The sequence below is a fragment of the Schistocerca americana genome, chromosome 3 (assembly GCF_021461395.2).
Source record: "Schistocerca americana isolate TAMUIC-IGC-003095 chromosome 3, iqSchAmer2.1, whole genome shotgun sequence".
Taxonomy (NCBI): Eukaryota; Metazoa; Arthropoda; class Insecta; order Orthoptera; family Acrididae; genus Schistocerca; species Schistocerca americana.
This window is the reverse complement of record NC_060121.1, coordinates 298,591,582-298,609,258: the sequence shown is the minus strand read 5'-3', so window position 1 is coordinate 298,609,258 and position 17,677 is coordinate 298,591,582. Positions and strand designations below refer to the sequence as shown.

General features: G+C 45.5%; 1 protein-coding gene and 1 non-coding gene across 2 annotated transcripts in view; both read right to left on the bottom strand.

Annotated features, from left to right (window-relative positions):
- The window catches only part of LOC124606040 (rap guanine nucleotide exchange factor 4-like), a 217,717-nt gene that overhangs the window by 26,426 nt on the left and 173,614 nt on the right, over nt 1–17,677 (bottom strand). The gene's annotated exons all lie outside the window — the stretch shown is intronic.
- Trnaa-cgc lies at nt 9,068–9,140 on the bottom strand. Its single transcript has one exon. It is a non-coding gene; the product is annotated as a tRNA-Ala (tRNA).

The window sequence follows — 17,677 nt, the reverse complement described above, 5'->3', positions numbered from 1 at the left end:
TTGAACCGCACTTCTTTAAACACGGCCCCATCGCAGTACTTATTTCGGCTGCACTTTTGCCGTTAGTACCGGATAGAAAACGAAAATCTACTAGTGATTTCGGGTGTTTTAATATGTTGATTGCCATGACTGGACTCTTAGCAATTATGAGTAGGCATGTTCAAACTGCACGTTTGGCCGCGGGGCATGATGAGAATTAGTATGCGCATGCACATGCGACTTGCTTGGTTCAGCAACTTTCATTTGGGTGGGTTCGTCAGTAACCAAAATTGGCACATTTGGGAGACTGACAGACCGCATCTGGCGATCGAGAAATCTCTTCACCCTCAACGAGTGACTGTATCGTGTTCAATGTCCAGTCATGGAATAATTGGTGCCATATTCCTTGATGCCACGGTGACTACCGAAAGGTACGTGAAGGTATTAGAAGTTAATTTCATCCCTATTATGCAAAGTGACCCAGTTTTCTACGAGATGTGGTTCATGCAAGACGGAGCTCGACCTCATCGAAGTGTTTGATGTCCTGAAGGAACACTTTGAGGCCCCCATTCTGGCGCTCGGATATCCAGAGGCCACTGAAATGTGCCTCGATTGGAAGCCATATTCTCCGAATCTGAACACATGGACTCCCTTTTTTTTTGGGGCTACATTAAAGACAAGATGTGCAGCAATGCCCCCGAAACCATTGCTGAGCTGAAAACAGCCATTCAGGATGTCATCGACTGCATCGATATTCCTACACTTCAGCGGGTCATGCAGAATGTCGCTATTTGTGTGCACCATATGATCACCAACGATGGCAGGCGTATCGAACATGTCGTAACCTAAATCCAAATATCCGTAGCGACGTTTTCATGTTGAATAAAATGTGTGTACGCCGTAGTTTGTAACTAATTTAAATTTTTTTTCGTGTAGTACGTAGGAAGAAATGCTCATTATAATAAACTATCGGAAATAGGAGGGCGTACAGAACTATTTAAAGTTTCATTTCTCCCACACGCTGTTCGAAAATTGAATGGTACGATATAGTCGAGGGTGTTTCGAAGAACTCTCTGCGAAGCACTTAAGTGCTAACTGCAGACTAGTCATGTAGATGTCGAGGTAAATGTGGGCGGCTCGAGGATGGATGGCGAGTGCAATCTGCAGCTCTAGAGACCATAGTGAGTAAGTGAGTAATCAACACAAAGGAAGAGGATGGAGTTGTTCTTTGTACGGCGGAAATTGGATAGACTCAGTGTTCGCACCGTAAAGTGCTGAGGGAAGCTCACTGCACTTAGTTTTAGGGTGGGAAGGATAAATGTGTTCAGCAGAAGACTGGAGGGCACGTACTTCTCTGTTGCCGTAACTAGCTTCCACGAAAAACTCTGGGTTTCTAAGGATGATACTGAGGCTTACGCTTCATCGTCAACTGATATTTCGCTGTATTTCCAATATGCACCGTAATCTTTGTGAGGAGTAGATACAAATGGAAGAGATGGTTGTCTAAAATTATTTACTGTACTTAACTGTGACTGTTGCTCGGACGGCGATAGTCTCGTATTTAGCCGATCCTATGAAAGAGTCTTAAGCCACATTTACAGAGCAACAAATGGAAGTGAACGGTACTGAACACGCGTTCGCAGACAGTTCGCCAGCGTTCACTGCCATTTGTTTGCATCTATGAACAAGCGTTTACATTACAGAGAACGGAAGAGAACACGAGTTAGCTAACATAACCTGTTTTTTTGGCGCTAATAACCAGCTCACAGGATACAATACTATACACCAGAACAGAGCCACGATGTAAAGCTTTGATATTCAGAGAGGATTACTTTCGGTGATGGAAGCATGCCTTTTGAAGTAGTAAACAAAATTGGGTTGAAAAGGATGAATTTCCGTGTTTCAGTTGCTTTGGCGGGGGGGCAGAGCACTTAAAACTGAATTGCAAATCCATCTTTCCTGAAAATTAAGCATTAATCCAAAACTTTGCAGATACGTCGGTTGACATTACTACTGAGTAAGGAATTTTATAGTAGAGCACTAATTACTGACTACCAGCGTTGCCTGAAGAAAGGCTAGCACTTAACCTTTGGTTATTAGTAAACGGAGGCATTGCTCACTTCCAATTACTGCTATATACCAGACAGTTTCTAATGTCTGCAGTGATATATGCCAAGCACTTCAAGGATTATATTAAAGCACATACAAGAAAGATAATGTCAATAAAACATGAGTAATCTACCACAAACTATTTGATAGAATCTGCTATATAGTTTGTTACATGGCGGATAACATGACCCCGCGTAAACAGTTTTTGTTTATCGTTAGAAATCTTTTATACAAAAGTGACAAATCAACTATGTAATTACTGATATCAAGGATGTAAGTAACGAGAATGATCAGCCATTCGTATATTTTTAATTTTAATCAACATATACACATACACAGACGCATATAATCACAAATGTTTACTTTCACGGAAATTTATTCCGTTTTAACTTTTTATTAAAAACAATTATAAAACTTGTGGTTATTCACATCGGTTACGCCTGATGCCAGCTTCTAATGAATTTGTCGTCTTTCTCACATCTCCAGTAGGACCTTTGGGTACTTTACTAATTTTTCACCAATCATGTTTCGTTGCCTTCGGCATTTGTGTTATACAAAATAAAGTCGTACTGCATGACTCGATGGGAGAATCCGAGGTACAGGATGAGCCGCCTCACTGGCAAGGTTTTCCTCTCTTTCGCGCACACTGACAAATCAGACAAAGAAACAGTAATACCATATCTCAATGACTAACTTGAAACTTTCAGCTCAGGGCAGTAGCGTACAGAGGAACTATGGCTCAAGTCTTAAAGAACAGTTAACTGAAAACTGAATACCTGTGTACCCAGTATAAGAAATCCTCCGTGTAACGAAACTTCAGAAAAAACAGAGACTGTCCGATAATAGGTATCGAACAAAGCAGAGGGCTATAAATAGAGAGATGCTGAATAAAATGCGTTTGGCAGTCGAGATAGCGGTATGTGAAACCTTCAATGACTATCGTAGCAGAATATTGTCTAAATATCTTTCACAAAATCCACAGAAATTATGGTCATATGTAAAGGCTCTTAGTAGCCCCAAAGCGAGTGTTCAGTCACCCACGGACAAGACAGGAACTGAAATTGGGGATAGCAAAGCAGAAATGCGTAACACTGTTTTCAAATGGTCTTGTACAAAGGAAAACCCAGGGGAACTGTCCCATTTTAATACTCGTACCACTGAAACGACGAGTGAAATACACCTTTGTGTCGATGGTGTTGAGAAAGAGCTGATATCGTTAAAATTAACAAACTTCCAGAACCCGATAGAACCGCTATCAGATTCTATAGTGAACTACCGGCTGAGTTAGCAACTCGTAACTATAATCTATCTTATGTCCTGCAACCAAGAAACCGTGCCCAGTAGTTGGACGAAAGCGCAGGTCACACACATCTATAAGAAGGGTAGCAGAAGTGCCCCACAAAGCTACCGTCAAATACCTTTCACATCCATTTGTTGTAGAATCTGGGAACATATTACAAGCTCAATCATAACGATGTATCTCGAACAGAATGATGTCCTCCATACCAACCAGCATGGAATTAGAAAAAAAAATGTAATGTGAAACCCAACTCGCACTTGTCCCACATGACATCCTGGAAGTCATGGATCAAGGTAATCAGATAGTGGCAGTATTTTAGGATTTCCAAAAAGCAAATAACTCAGTACCACGCCCACGCCAATTATCGTAAATATGATGGTCTGGGATATCAGGCGAAATTTGTGACTGGATTGAAGATTTATCGGTAGGGAAAACGCAGCTTGGATAGAGAGTAATTGAAAAATGTAGAAGTAACTTCAACTGTTCCCTAGGGAAATGCGTTGTATATAAACGACCATGTGGATGTGGATGATGATGATGATAATAGTAATGTTAGACCTTTTGCAAATATGCAGTTATCAACACTGAAATACTGTCCGAAAGATTCTTCATAAATATTCAATCAGATCTCCATAGGATCTGGAAAAGGTGGAAAGACTGGTAACGTGCTTTAAATGCATAAATGTGTGATTATGCACTTTACAAAACGAAAAAAGTATTTTATTAATAAAATATCAGTCAGTCACAGTGGGAATCGTTCAAGTCGTACAAATACCCGGGTGTAACACTCTGTTGGGATACGAAATGGAACTATCGCAAAGGCTTTATCGTGAGTAAAGCAGGTAGCAGTCTTCTGTTTATTGCTACACTACTGGCCATTAAAATTGCTACACCAAGAAGAAATGCAGAGGATAAACGGGTATTCATTGGACAAATATATTATACTAGAAATAACATGTGATTACATTTTCACGCAATTTTGGGTGCATAGATCCTGAGAAATCAGTACCCAGAACAACCACCTCTGGCCGTAATAACGGCCTTGATACGCCTGGGCATTGAGTCAAACAGAGCTTGGATGGCGTGTACAGGTACAGCTGCCCATGCAGCTTCAACACGATACCACAGTTCATCAAGAGCAGTGACTGGCGTATTGTGACGAGCCAGTTGCTCGGCCACCATTGACCAGACATTTTCCATTGGTGAGAGATCTGGAGAATGTGCTGGCCAGGGCAGCAGTCGTACATTTTCTGTATCCAGAAAGGCCCGTATAGGACCTGCAACATGCTGTCGTTCATTATCCTGCTGAAATGTAGGGTTTCGCAGGGATCGAATGAAGGGTAGAGCCACGGTCGTAACACATCTGAAGTGTAACGTCCACTGTTCAAAGTGCCGTCAATGCGAACAAGAGGTGACCGAGACATGTAACCAATGGCACCCCGTACCATTACGCCGGGTGATACGCCAGTATGGCGATGACGAATACACGCTTCCAATGTGCGTTCACCGCGATGTCGCCAAACACGGATGCGACCATCATGATGCTGTAAACAGGACCTTGATTCATCCGAAAAAGTGAACTTTTGCCATTCGTGCATCCAGGTTCGTCGATGAATACACCATCGCAGGCGCTCCTGTCTGTGATGCAGCGTCAAGGGAAACCGCAGGCATGGTATCCGAGATGATAGTCCATGCTGCTGCAAACGTCGTCGAACTATTCGTGCAGATTGTTGTTGTCTTGCGACAGTCCCCATCTGTTGACTCAGGGGTCGAGACGTGGCTGCACGATCCGTTACAGCCATAAGGAGAGGATGCCTGTCATCTCGACTGCTAGTGATACGAGGCCGTTGGGATCCAGCACGGCGTTCCGTATTACCCTCCTGAACCCACCGATTCCATTGGATCTCGACCAACGCGAGCAGCAATGTCGCGATACGATAAACCGCAGTCGCGATAGGTTACAATCCGACCTTTATCAATGCCGGAAACGTGATGGTACGCATTTGTCCTCCTTACACGAGGCATCACAACGTTTCAACCAGGCAACGCCGGTCAACTGCTGTTTGTGTACGAGAAATCGGTTGGAAACTTTCCTCATGTCAGCACGTTGTAGGTGTCGCCACCGGCGCCATCCTTGTGTGAATGCTCTGAAAAGCTAGTCATTTGTATATCACAGCATCTTCTTCCTGTCGGTTGCATTTCGCATCTGTAGCACGTCATCTTCGTGGTGTAGCAATTTTAATGGCCAGTAGTGTAAAATATTAGGGAAATGCTGTCAGCCTACAAAGGAGACTGCTTACGAACCACTCGTGCGACCCGTCCTGGAATATTGCTCGAGTGTGTGGGAACCGTATCAAATAGGACTGACGGGGGACACTGAACGTATACAGAGTACGGCAGCACGAATGGTCACAGGGTTGTTTGACCCGTGGGAGACTGTCGCAGAGATGTTGAAAGAACTGAACTGACAGACTCTTGACGACAACGGAAACCATCCCGAGGAATTTTACCAAGAAAGTTTCAACAACCGGCTGTATATAGTGACACTATAAATACACTTCAATCCCTAGTTATCACTACCTTAGATATCCCGTGGTCACTAACACTGGTGATCCGAAACGTTGTGGCCACAACCCACCGCGCGACTGAATACCACTTGGGGGCGTTATGCGTGGTCCTGTAAGACGGAACTGCTGCGAACGCTGCCCGGTGACCGTGTGAAAGTATCACAGAGTCGCCAACGGTTGATTCGTCCTACTTGAGCGCGCTTGCGCAGGGCATCGAGGGACGTGAAATGCGTCGAAGCGAACGCGATCAGTGGGTTTCATATTTACGCGCGAATTCGACCGGTTCGCGGTCTTTTTTTCAACGTCTGAAGTTGTGATCAGCACTGTTCAAGTGCCAGAAGCGCGTCATGTACATGAGCAGTTAACCATTTAAGTACCGGCCACGCCCAGCATTGCTTAAATTCCGTGATCTGACGGGAACCGGAGAATTCCACGAGGCAAGATCGTTGGCATTTGTGCTGTGGTTTGTTGTATCCCAGAAGCACGTGTGATACCTATATTCTTTACAATGAAATGAATACCCCTAGCTGCATAAAGGCGTTGATGTAAGTCAGCGGGGACAGGTTAAAGTGTGTGCCCCGACCGGGACTCGAACCCGGGATCTCGTACTTAGATGGCAGACGCTCTATCCATTTTTTTCTTTTTTTTGTTGGATATAGTTCGTTGCGTTTGGTCTGGGCGGACGTCACAAGACATCCACTCAAGTTGATCTTTGATTCCTTGACTGAGTTTTTTTTATTACAGAATGCACGCAGCCCTCTGGCCCAACAACGCATCTGAGCCACCGAGGACACAGGATAGTGCGACCGCAGGGACTCACCTCTGACACGCCTCCCGTCAGATCCACATTTACAACTTATTGTCCCGCACTATATTCATAGTGTCCCTGCCCATTATACTCATTACTCACGGCTTGTTGCCGATTCCCGTAAGAGTTCGGGCACTGTTTGTGCATCCGCACAGAAGAAGGTGGTCAAATATAATACACCTATATTCTTCACATATAAACTTTACATTGGACCACTCCACTGCTCACGCAACTCACATCAACAACAAAAGTATACAAGACAGCAGATGAAAGCTTTTTGTATTATTAGCGCCAAAGCGAAGATGATGCGAACGTCTTTTGATAGGCCGTTAAGAGAAGGACGACCAGCAGAACATGAGCGAACATAAGCGAATGCGAACTGAACTCTAATGCCGTTTGCTCACATGCAACTAGCGTTTGCACCAGACAGAATTCTCATTTGATGCTGCACATTCGTTTATATTCGTTTCGGTGTAAAGTGGGCTTTCGTATTCTCGGTGTCTCACGGGCTGATCATTTTATATTGAGGCTGCGACCCAATTAATTTCACCAACAGTTATTGGTACCTGCCGTTGGAGGCAGCCGAACGTGGACACCATTATGTAAGAACGTTGTGGCCTTTATGCCATATCTGCGCCTACATGCTGTTATATTTTGTGGTTACGTTTCCATGGGCCGTGCAGGATTAGCCGAGCGGTCTAAGGCACTGCAGTCGTGGACTGTGCGGCTGGTCCCGGCGGAGGGTCGAGTCCTCCCTCGGGCATGTGTGTGTATGTGTGTGTGTGTGTGTGTGTGTGTGTGTGTGTGTGCGCGCGCTTGTCCTTAGGATAATTTAGGTTAAGTAGTGTGTAAGCTTAGGGACTGATGACCTTAGCAGTTAAGTCCCATAAGATTTCACACACATTTGAACGTTTTAATGTGCAGTATAGAAAGACACACGTCGCTGTAAGCTAGCAAATGCGTAAACGGAACGCAATGCGACATGTGGTCTGAGACAGGGAGACAGGTGGGATGAGTAGAAAGCCGTGTTGTGATGGAGTCTACTGAGACAGCGGGGATTCACCTACGAGGCTTGGCGCTAAAAAGTGTATCTTAACTAACTAACTAACTCCGTCGTCGGGCCACGAATGGCCTACCGGGACCATCCGACCGCCGTGTCATCCTCCGAGGAGGAGGATGCGGATAGGAGGGGCGTGGGGTCAGCACACCGCTCTCCCGGTCGTTAAGATGGTTTTCTTGACCGAAGCCGCTACTAATCGGTCGAGTAGCTCCTCAATTGGCATCACGAGGCTGAGTGCACCCCGAAAAATGGCAACAGCGCATGGCGGCTGGATGGTCACCCATCCAAGAGCCGGCCACGCCCAACAGCGCTTAACTTCGGTGATCTCACGGGAACCGGTGTATCCACTGCGGCAAGGCCGTTGCCAAAAAGTGTATCTTAGCTATATTATTTAGAGTTCGGTACGATTGCTAAGATACATCTCCAGCCGTGCTGCTGACGTTTCTTGCACTGTCAAGTTGTTGAAACTAAATGCAAATCTCACTTACTATTGATAATCAATGGTGGACAACATAATCACAAGGACGCCCTGAGCGGGCCGGCACCAAACTTTTAAGAGAGCTCAATAGGAGTTTACAGCTCCAGCGACAAAACTCGTGAATTCGTGTATGAAGCGTGATCTTGTTTAAAAGGGAACAATTTGTTGGGAATTTGCCTCGGATGAAAAACTCATATTAATCTTATGATCATGTGGAGGAGTCATCGATCGGTTTCTGAAGAGGCAAATGGTTCAAATGGCTCTGAGCACCATGGGACTTAACTTCTGAGGTCATCAGTCCCCTAGAACTTAGAACTACTCATACCCAACCAACCTAAGGAGATCACACACATCCATGCCCGAGGCAGGATTCGAACCTGCGACCGTAGTGGTCGCGCGGTTCCAGACTGTAGCACCTAGAACCGCTCGGCCACCCCGGCTGGCTCTGAAGAGGCAAGATGCGGTTCACTGTGTGATGTGCCATTTTACTTAAAGATGGAACAATTTGTGAAAATTTTTCTCGGAAAACATTTAAGTGCGATCTCGTGCTGATCTTAATATCGTCTGCAGTGGTGGTGGTGGTGGTGGTGGTGGTGGTGGTGGTGGTTAGTGTTTAACGTCCCGTCGACAACGAGGTCATTAGAGACGGAGCGCAAGCTCGGGTTAGGGAAGGATTGGGAAGGAAATCGGCCGTGGCCTTTCAAAGGAACCATCCCGGCATTTGCCTGAAGCGATTTAGGGAAATCACGGAAAACCTAAATCAGGATGGCCGGAGACGGGATTGAACCGTCGTCCTCCCGAATGCGAGTCCAGTGTGCTAACCACTGCACCACCTCGCTCGGTCGTCTGCAGTATTCCCTATGACTTTTCACGGTGCTCGAAAATTAATATTCATATAATGGAGGGTATATATTTATCAATAATGTAAAGGATTTTCAGAATATAATTTTTACCAGTCTACAAAAAAGGAAGGAATAATTTAGCCTTAAGTTATTGCCAGTCCCGATCCAGTCATTTATTTAAATTTAAATATTTCAGAAATTTTCTCAGATCATAATCATGTGTTCTTTAGTAATCAGACGACCAGCTGTGCAGCTGTGTCAATAAGCGAAGTCAGTTTTTCTAATAATTCAGATCTCAGACAAATGTTGTCCAGTATTAGCAGATAGGGCAGCATTGCACTAAGCTGTGGCATTCACTAGCAGATATATAGACAGCGTTATCCGGCGACACCATCATGACGTAAGAATTTTTCAGATTGATATCACAGGGCCATGGCGTGGCGCTGCTTAGGTCAAAATTTATCAATTTTCATGAGTTAATATATTAACAAAAAAAAAAAAACCATTTTTATTATTTTTACACGGGAAAGTTACAGCGTTGATAAGAAATTCCTATCATATGAGACACGTACTGTCACCAATGCCATGTATGACACACGAGAGACGTGTTTTCCTATGGAAGATTCGGTTGACTTGTCGCCTTGTCATCAAAGGTCTGCGGTTCTCATTCGAAAGCCACTGGCTTTCGACTGCTAATAGAGTAGCCGTGCAGAATCAACTGTCATTATAGGTCCTCACCTTACACCTCGCTATTGCAAACGGAAGTTACATCACGACACAGACACAAATTTGAATACAGCTAACAGCGAAAAAAAAAGCAAAACTAAAAAAATAAAAAAAAAACATTTGGTACATGGGGGATTTGAACATGGCTCGCCAGCATGGCAGTCCAACAGCGTGACAAGCTGTTGCTCTTTCAGACTGCTCTATATTGCTCTTCTTGTTCTTCAATCGTTCATGTTTCTATTTTGCTTTTTTCCACAGTTAAGTACTCCTTTTTCCTGTTTTAATGCTTGATCCGTCTTCAGTTTTTGACGGACTGTCTGCTGGGCCCGGTTACCATTAATCCTGAGGGGGTGTGATGGGAAGTTTCTCTCGTCAGATGTGTTGGAGCCGCATCATGGATATACCTCACAGCTCTACTTATTATCAGAGGTGCACTATGTGGAAGATTTCATCAATATGTCCACTGACTTATCGCCAACATATAAAACGTTCAGTCTTTTTCTTTCTAGTGCGTTTGTCCTGTACCGGGGAAGGGTGGCATTGACGGTTATTCGCGGATATGGTGTGGTTAATTTAAGGGGTGGCTGCTTGCCCTTCGTATCACCATCCCGTTCACCCTTCCGGGACGGAATATGTGTACCCCAACTGTCTGCGTGTGGTGGTAAGTGAAAGAGAGCGAAAGTTTTTTAAACGGTGGCAAATCGTGCAACTGAGGCGCGACTTGGATACCAGCCTATACTAACCTAGCGGTGTGTTCAAAATGTTTCTAATGGTTCTGAGCACTACGGGACTTAACATCTGAAGTCATCAGTCCCCTTACAATTTAGAACTACTTAAACCTAACTAACCTAAGGACATCATACACATCCATGCCCGAGGCAGGATTCGAACTTCCGACCGTAGCGGTCGCGCAGTTCCAGACTGAAACGCCTAGAACCGCTCGGCCACAGCGGTCGGCTAGCGGTGAGTAACCTATAATCAAAACGTACCGAGACGGATGTCGAGCATAACCTGTCCAACCGACAAGCGGATTACCATCAACAGTCTCACACGCGCTCATTTCAAGAGACACTGCAGGGATTTCTGATTTAATGCCGGAATTGAGGCACAGCATACCGCATAAAAGCCTCTACTCGCTGGCGAAATTCTACCTGTGACGACTGTTCCATAACCAACATTGAATCTAAACACTTTCGGGTCAAACACCGTCACATTTGTGCGGGTCATAGACTTCATGTACGGAAGAGTGAGAAGCTAAATCTAGACTATCGAAAATAGCGATTGTTTCGGCCTTTGCTTCGTCTCTATGCCTGGAAAGTTTAAGGCCTCAAGTCTGTGCCATTGCTTTAGCGCACACTTTGAACCGCTGTATACGAACAAAGCTACGTTTAATATTAAGCTGCCTTGGATATGAAAGCTTCTTTCACAATGCAGCAAACACCACCTGCAAACTGCCCTGTCAGGGCGCCTACAAAAAAGTGCGAGGTGAAGTCACCCAGTAAGTACGCCATTCGTGCCCTCGAGGAGTCAAGACCAGTGGACTGTGGACTCCAAACAACCTGTCACGTAACATGCCAAAGGCATATCAAATGACTATCGATTTTGAGCTCTTTACGTACGGCGGGGGGGGGGGGGGGGGGGGGGGATTCTAAACACACATTTTACGGAGTAATTTAGTTTGCTGTGCCTGAAATACTATTACTTCATTGTTTGTCGTTGTTTATGGCATATATTTCAAGAAGTTTCGGAATTTATTACGTTGTAATACTTTTCTCCAGCTGTGTTTTCAAAAAAGGGGAAAGCTTTGTTATTTTGGGATACCGAATAGCAAGATATCGATAACTGTTTTCTTCCGCAATATTGTTACTAATTTCCTTTACAATAACAATGATTATCAGCTCTGAACACGACACTTGTCAGAATGCTGAATGGATCAATCTCAGTCGTAATCGTCGTCGTTCGTGACGACGACGTTATATTCTTAAGCTGTCAAATTGTAGGAGATAGAGGGTACATGATGTAACAGTTATCATTTTGCTCCTTTTATTTTTATTTTATGCGCTAACTGTGAGCAGGAAGAAAGTCTCTTCTTATATGCACCCATGTAACTTAGAATATCTCTACTTTTGCCACTGTGATTATAACGGGAATGTGTGTGGTAGGACGTAGTATGCTGTTTGTTTACTCTTTGAACATGTCGTAAGCTGTTAATCTCGTCTATCCCTCTAATCACAGAAAATACTGAAACAGCATCTTGGAGAATGACCATACGCAAGCTGTCGTGCTCTCAGATGCATAGCCGAGTCTATGATCGATAGTTTTAGTATTTGTTATCCACTGAAATATTTAAGGAATTCTCTTTTATAAGGCGTGACCCGAACTCTACAAAAAAAGCTGGGTTTGTCAGCTACATTTTCTGAGTATTTTGATGTAAAAGATTCGTGGTCTCCAGTGATTTGTTACAGAGCAATTGCATTTAGTTTCATTTCTTACACCCTTTTCTCTTTGTATCCGTTGTGCAATGAAAATATGGACGACACAACAGTGGAGATGTCGATGGTATGCGGTATGCTTGGAAGCAAGCTTGTAAAAATGTAGATGTCGTTCTCAATTGTCGACTGGGATATACTATGGGGTGGGTTCAGCCGCCTGTTAAGAGTATTCATCCTCCGCGCACATTAACCCCTTTCCCTCGGATATGTGGGAGTTGTCTCTTACATTTATTTGTAAAGTGTATGTGAGTGTAATTGATACGTGTATAATGTAGTGTTACACCTGTTTTGCATTTTGATGATGATGACAGAAGGGAGATGGTGAAATCTGGTGCTAGCACATGGTCTACTGCTCTCAAATAGCGCCAAGAGGGCCGCAGAGTTTAACGCCCCTATCCGACGGACGGATCAGCATTAACAGTCACAAGCCCTCACTTCATGAGATACTGCGGAGAGGTTTGGTATTTAATCCAGGACGCTGGCGCGAAGACTCACGATCCGGATCTTCATACTACCACCTATCCTGCCCTTGCTGGACAAACACAGAAGGTGAAAATTTCATTACCATCGGGATTCGAACCGGCGAACGTGAGAGTCGAGCGCCATCGTACAGGCGTGTGTTAACTATCTCCTATATGGAAGCGGGTAACAAACTATTTAGTTTCAGTCACGGTACTCCCCGTTGTCAACAGTACACCGTGGTGAAGTGATGGGATAGCTATATGCACGTATAAATATGGCGGTACTATCGCATACGCAAGGTACAACAGGACACTGCATTCGCGGAGTTTTCATTTGTACTCAGGTGATCCATGCGAAAAGGTTTCCGATGTGATGATGGCGGCACGGCGGGAATTAACAGACTTTGAATGCGGAATGGAATGTAGAGCTAGACGCATGGGTCATTCCATTCCGGAAATGGTTAGGGAATTCAATGTTCCGAGATTCACAGTGTCAACAACATGCTGATAATACCACATTTTAGGCATTACCTTTGGCCACAGACAACGCAGTGGCCGACGGCCTTCACTTAACGATCGAGAGTTGTCAGCGCTAACAGAGAAGTTCAAATGGCTCTGAGCACTATGGGACTGAACTGCCGAGGTCATCAGTCCCCTAGAACTTAGACCTACTTAAACCTAACTAACCTAAGTACATCACACACATCCATGCCCGAGGCAGGATTCGAACCTGCGACCGTAGCGGTCGCGCGGTTCCAGACTGTAGCGCCTAGAACCGCTCGGCCGCTCCGGCCGGCTAACAGAGAAGTAACACTGCGTCAAATAGCCCAGAAATCGAAGTGGCACGGATGACGAAGGTGTCCGTTAGGACTATGCGGTGAAAGATGGTGTTAATGGGCTGTGGCAGCAGACAACAGAAGCGAGTGCTTTTGCCAACGGCACAAACATCACCTGCACCGCCTGCCCTTATATTGTGACTAGTGCTTTTGACAAAATATCGATATGTCGATACGTGAACAAATTGTACATCGATTTGCCTCAGACAAATTTCCCACTGATATCGATATCTCCATAACGACATTTCGATATCGAATGACGATATTTTTATTTTATATTACATTCTTTTCGCAATTTTCGGTAAATTTTAAAATGGTTCTAGAGCATAATTTTACTTTCACTACGTGAAAGAGTCTTACCACTTTTTGAGCTTTCATTACGTCCAGTCTCTCTCTTTGACTGTGTGCAGCAAGCATAGGTGGCACAAAGAAGAAGTCCGATTGAACTCAGAGGCGGCGGGGTGAATGGAATAACAAGATTTCCGATGTCATGAAATTGCACACCAGTTGCGTTAAAAAGCAATTTTTAACGCAACTGGTGTTCTATTTCTGGACGTCAGCATTCTTCAAAAACAGTTGCTGGCAATGATGAAGAGAAATCTGAATGACGAGATTGGTCTTAGCGGTGACCGGACACGTGTGAGCGGGAAATGCTGACGTAATCGACGCTCGGAGCTACCAACAGAAACTGCAAAGTTTAATTCCACCATGTAATTTTGGCCCTACCACTATTAGGTCGCTAGCGTTTTCAGAAATGAGAAAACAGGAAGTTTGGGGCAAATTCGATATTGTGACGAAACTGAACGACGGACCCATATAACATCTTTTACTGTCACAAATAGTTATCGTTGTTAGCAAAGTGGTTATCGCTAAGCGCCAACGTGCAACGTTCTCCTTTCAATTATTGCTCTAAGGGGGATAAGCAGGACGCTAGCTCGTTGATGTACACAATATCTAATAACCAACCACCACTTAAATATACAGGTCTAAAACTGGCAGTATACTTATATTTACAATGTGCAACCGATATTTTTTATAGGCCGGTAGGTCAATGTTCTTTCCGACCTTATATCGATATAAATACACTTTTTGCGATACACCGAGGGCTGATAGTGAAACATTTTTTAAGTGTGGATATATCGGATACCAGATATTTTTAAAAATATCGACAGTTCTACTTGTGACCATATCGGCTGGGGCCTAGACGACTGGAAAACCGTGGCCTCGTGAGATGAGTATCGCACAGCCCCACGAAGCTATGGACGAGTGTTGTCAACAAGACACTGTGCAACTGGTGGTCCAGCTGGATAGATCATTGACGGGAAATCTTTGTGTTCGGCCCTTTGGAGACCATTTGCAGCCACTCATGGACTTCATGCTCTCGAACAACGATGTCAACGGGCCACAGTTGTTCGCTATTGGTTTGATGAACATTCTGGACAATTAGTGCGAATGATTTGGCTACCCGGATCACCCAACGTGAATCCCATCGAACATTTATAGGACACAATCAAGAGTGCACGTCGTACACAAAATCTTGCCCCGGTAAGACTTTCGCAATTACGACGCAGCTTTGCTCAATTTCTGCAGTATTTCTCCAACGACTTGCTGAGTCCATGGAACGTTGAGTTGCTGCACTACTCCGGAAATAGCGAGGTCCGACACGATATCAGGCGATATCCCACCACATTTGTTACCTCAGGATTACGTCCACTGCACTCTTCGTCTTTAGCTTGCATTCCGTGCTGTCCGGTTCTGTTGTCCAGCGTTGATTGTGCGTTAACAGTGATACATAGCAGCATGGATAGGTTTATTTCTTAGTTAACCCAATATATACCTCCTGTACGGTTTCACGGAACGTATTGGAAGAGCAGCAGAACATCGCTATGCTGAGCCGCCCCGCTCCCCCCCCCCCCCCCCCCCCTCTCTCTCTCTCTCTCTCTCTCTCTCTCTCTCTCTCTCTCTCTCTCTCTGTCTACTCTCACAGCAGAATTCCACCTACTTTCCAAACTTAAACTTCATAGTTGCTTCCCATTATACATTGCGCGACTGGCATTCTTGGAAGAGAGAAAAATATTTGAAAGATACTGGCAGGCTCAAAGCTGCGAAGGCAAATCGTCAGCCTTGCCTGGACAGCTCAGTTAGAATATTCCCTTGGGGGTACTGGGTCTGACACTCTATGAGAGACAAGATTTAAACAGATCAGGAAGTTTAAAAGGAGCGCACACACCGCTATAGAATGGCAGATACATCGAGGGTCACAAAAATATTTCGTCACCTCCCTTGTGCTTTAACGGTGGTTGCAGACAATGAAAGCAATTTTAAAAATAAATGTGAATCATTTCTAACTGACAACTCTTACTCCATAGAACAAGTTTGGAATAGGTAACGTCTGTGTTTAGTCGGGTCACGTATGGCTTTTTTTAATTGTATTACATTTTTAAAATCTCTAGTTATGTGAATGGCCAGCTTGCACCCACATTAGTGTTGAGGGAATGTCTAATATTTGTAAACGTACTGATACATTCGACATTATAGACAGCTGTCGCAAATACACTCCTGGAAATTGAAATAAGAACACCGTGAATTCATTGTCCCAGGAAGGGGAAACTTTATTGACACATTCCTGGAGTCAGATACATCACATGATCACACTGACAGAACCACAGGCGCACAGACACAGGCAACAGAGCATGCACAATGTCGGCACTAGTACAGTGTATATCCACCTTTCGCAGCAATGCAGGCTGCTATTCTCCCATGGAGACGATCGTAGAGATGCTGGATGTAGTCCTGTGGAACGGCTTGCCATGCCATTTCCACCTGGCGCCTCAGTTGGACCAGCGTTCGTGCTGGACGTGCAGACCGCGTGAGACGACGCTTCATCCAGTCCCAAACATGCTCAATGGGGGACAGATCCGGAGATCTTGCTGGCCAGGGTAGTTGACTTACACCTTCTAGAGCACGTTGGGTGGCACGGGATACATGCGGACGTGCATTGTCCTGTTGGAACAGCAAGTTCCCTTGCCGGTCTAGGAATGGTAGAACGATGGGTTCGATGACGGTTTGGATGTACCGTGCACTATTCAGTGTCCCCTCGACAATCACCAGTGGTGTACGGCCAGTGTAGGAGATCGCTCCCCACACCATGATGCCGGGTGTTGGTCCTGTGTGCCTCGGTCGTATGCAGTCCTGATTGTGGCGCTCACCTGCACGGCGCCAAACACGCATACGACCATCATTGGCACCAACGCAGAAGCGACTCTCATCACTGAAGACGACACGTCTCCATTCGTCCCTCCATTCACGCCTGTCGCGACACCACTGGAGGCGGGCTGCACGATGTTGGGGCGTGAGCGGAAGACGGCCTAACGGTGTGCGGGACCGTAGCCCAGCTTCAAGGAGATGGTTGCGAATGGTCCTCGCCGATACCCCAGGAGCAACAGTGTCCCTAATTTGTTGGGAAGTGGCGGTGCGGTCCCCTACGGCACTGCGTAGGATCCTACGGTCTTGGCGTGCATCCGTGCGTCGCTGCGGTCCGGTCCCAGGTCGACGGGCACGTGCACCTTCCGCCGACCACTGGCGACAACATCGATGTACTGTGGAGACCTCACGCCCCACGTGTTGAGCAATTCGGCGGTACGTCCACCCGGCCTCCCGCATGCCCAATATACGCCCTCGCTCAAAGTCCGTCAACTGCACATACGGTTCACGTCCACGCTGTCGCGGCATGCTACCAGTGTTAAAGACTGCGATGGAGCTCCGTATGCCACGGCAAACTGGCTGACACTGACGGCGGCGGTGCACAAATGCTGCGCAGCTAGCGCCATTCGACGGCCAACACCGCGGTTCCTGGTGTGTCCGCTGTGCCGTGCGTGTGATCATTGCTTGTACAGCCCTCTCGCAGTGTCCGGAGCAAGTATGGTGGGTCTGACACACCAGTGTCAATGTGTTCTTTTTTCCATTTCCAGGAGTGTATAATCCACAGACCTACAAATAACGAAGCTATACTCACTGTA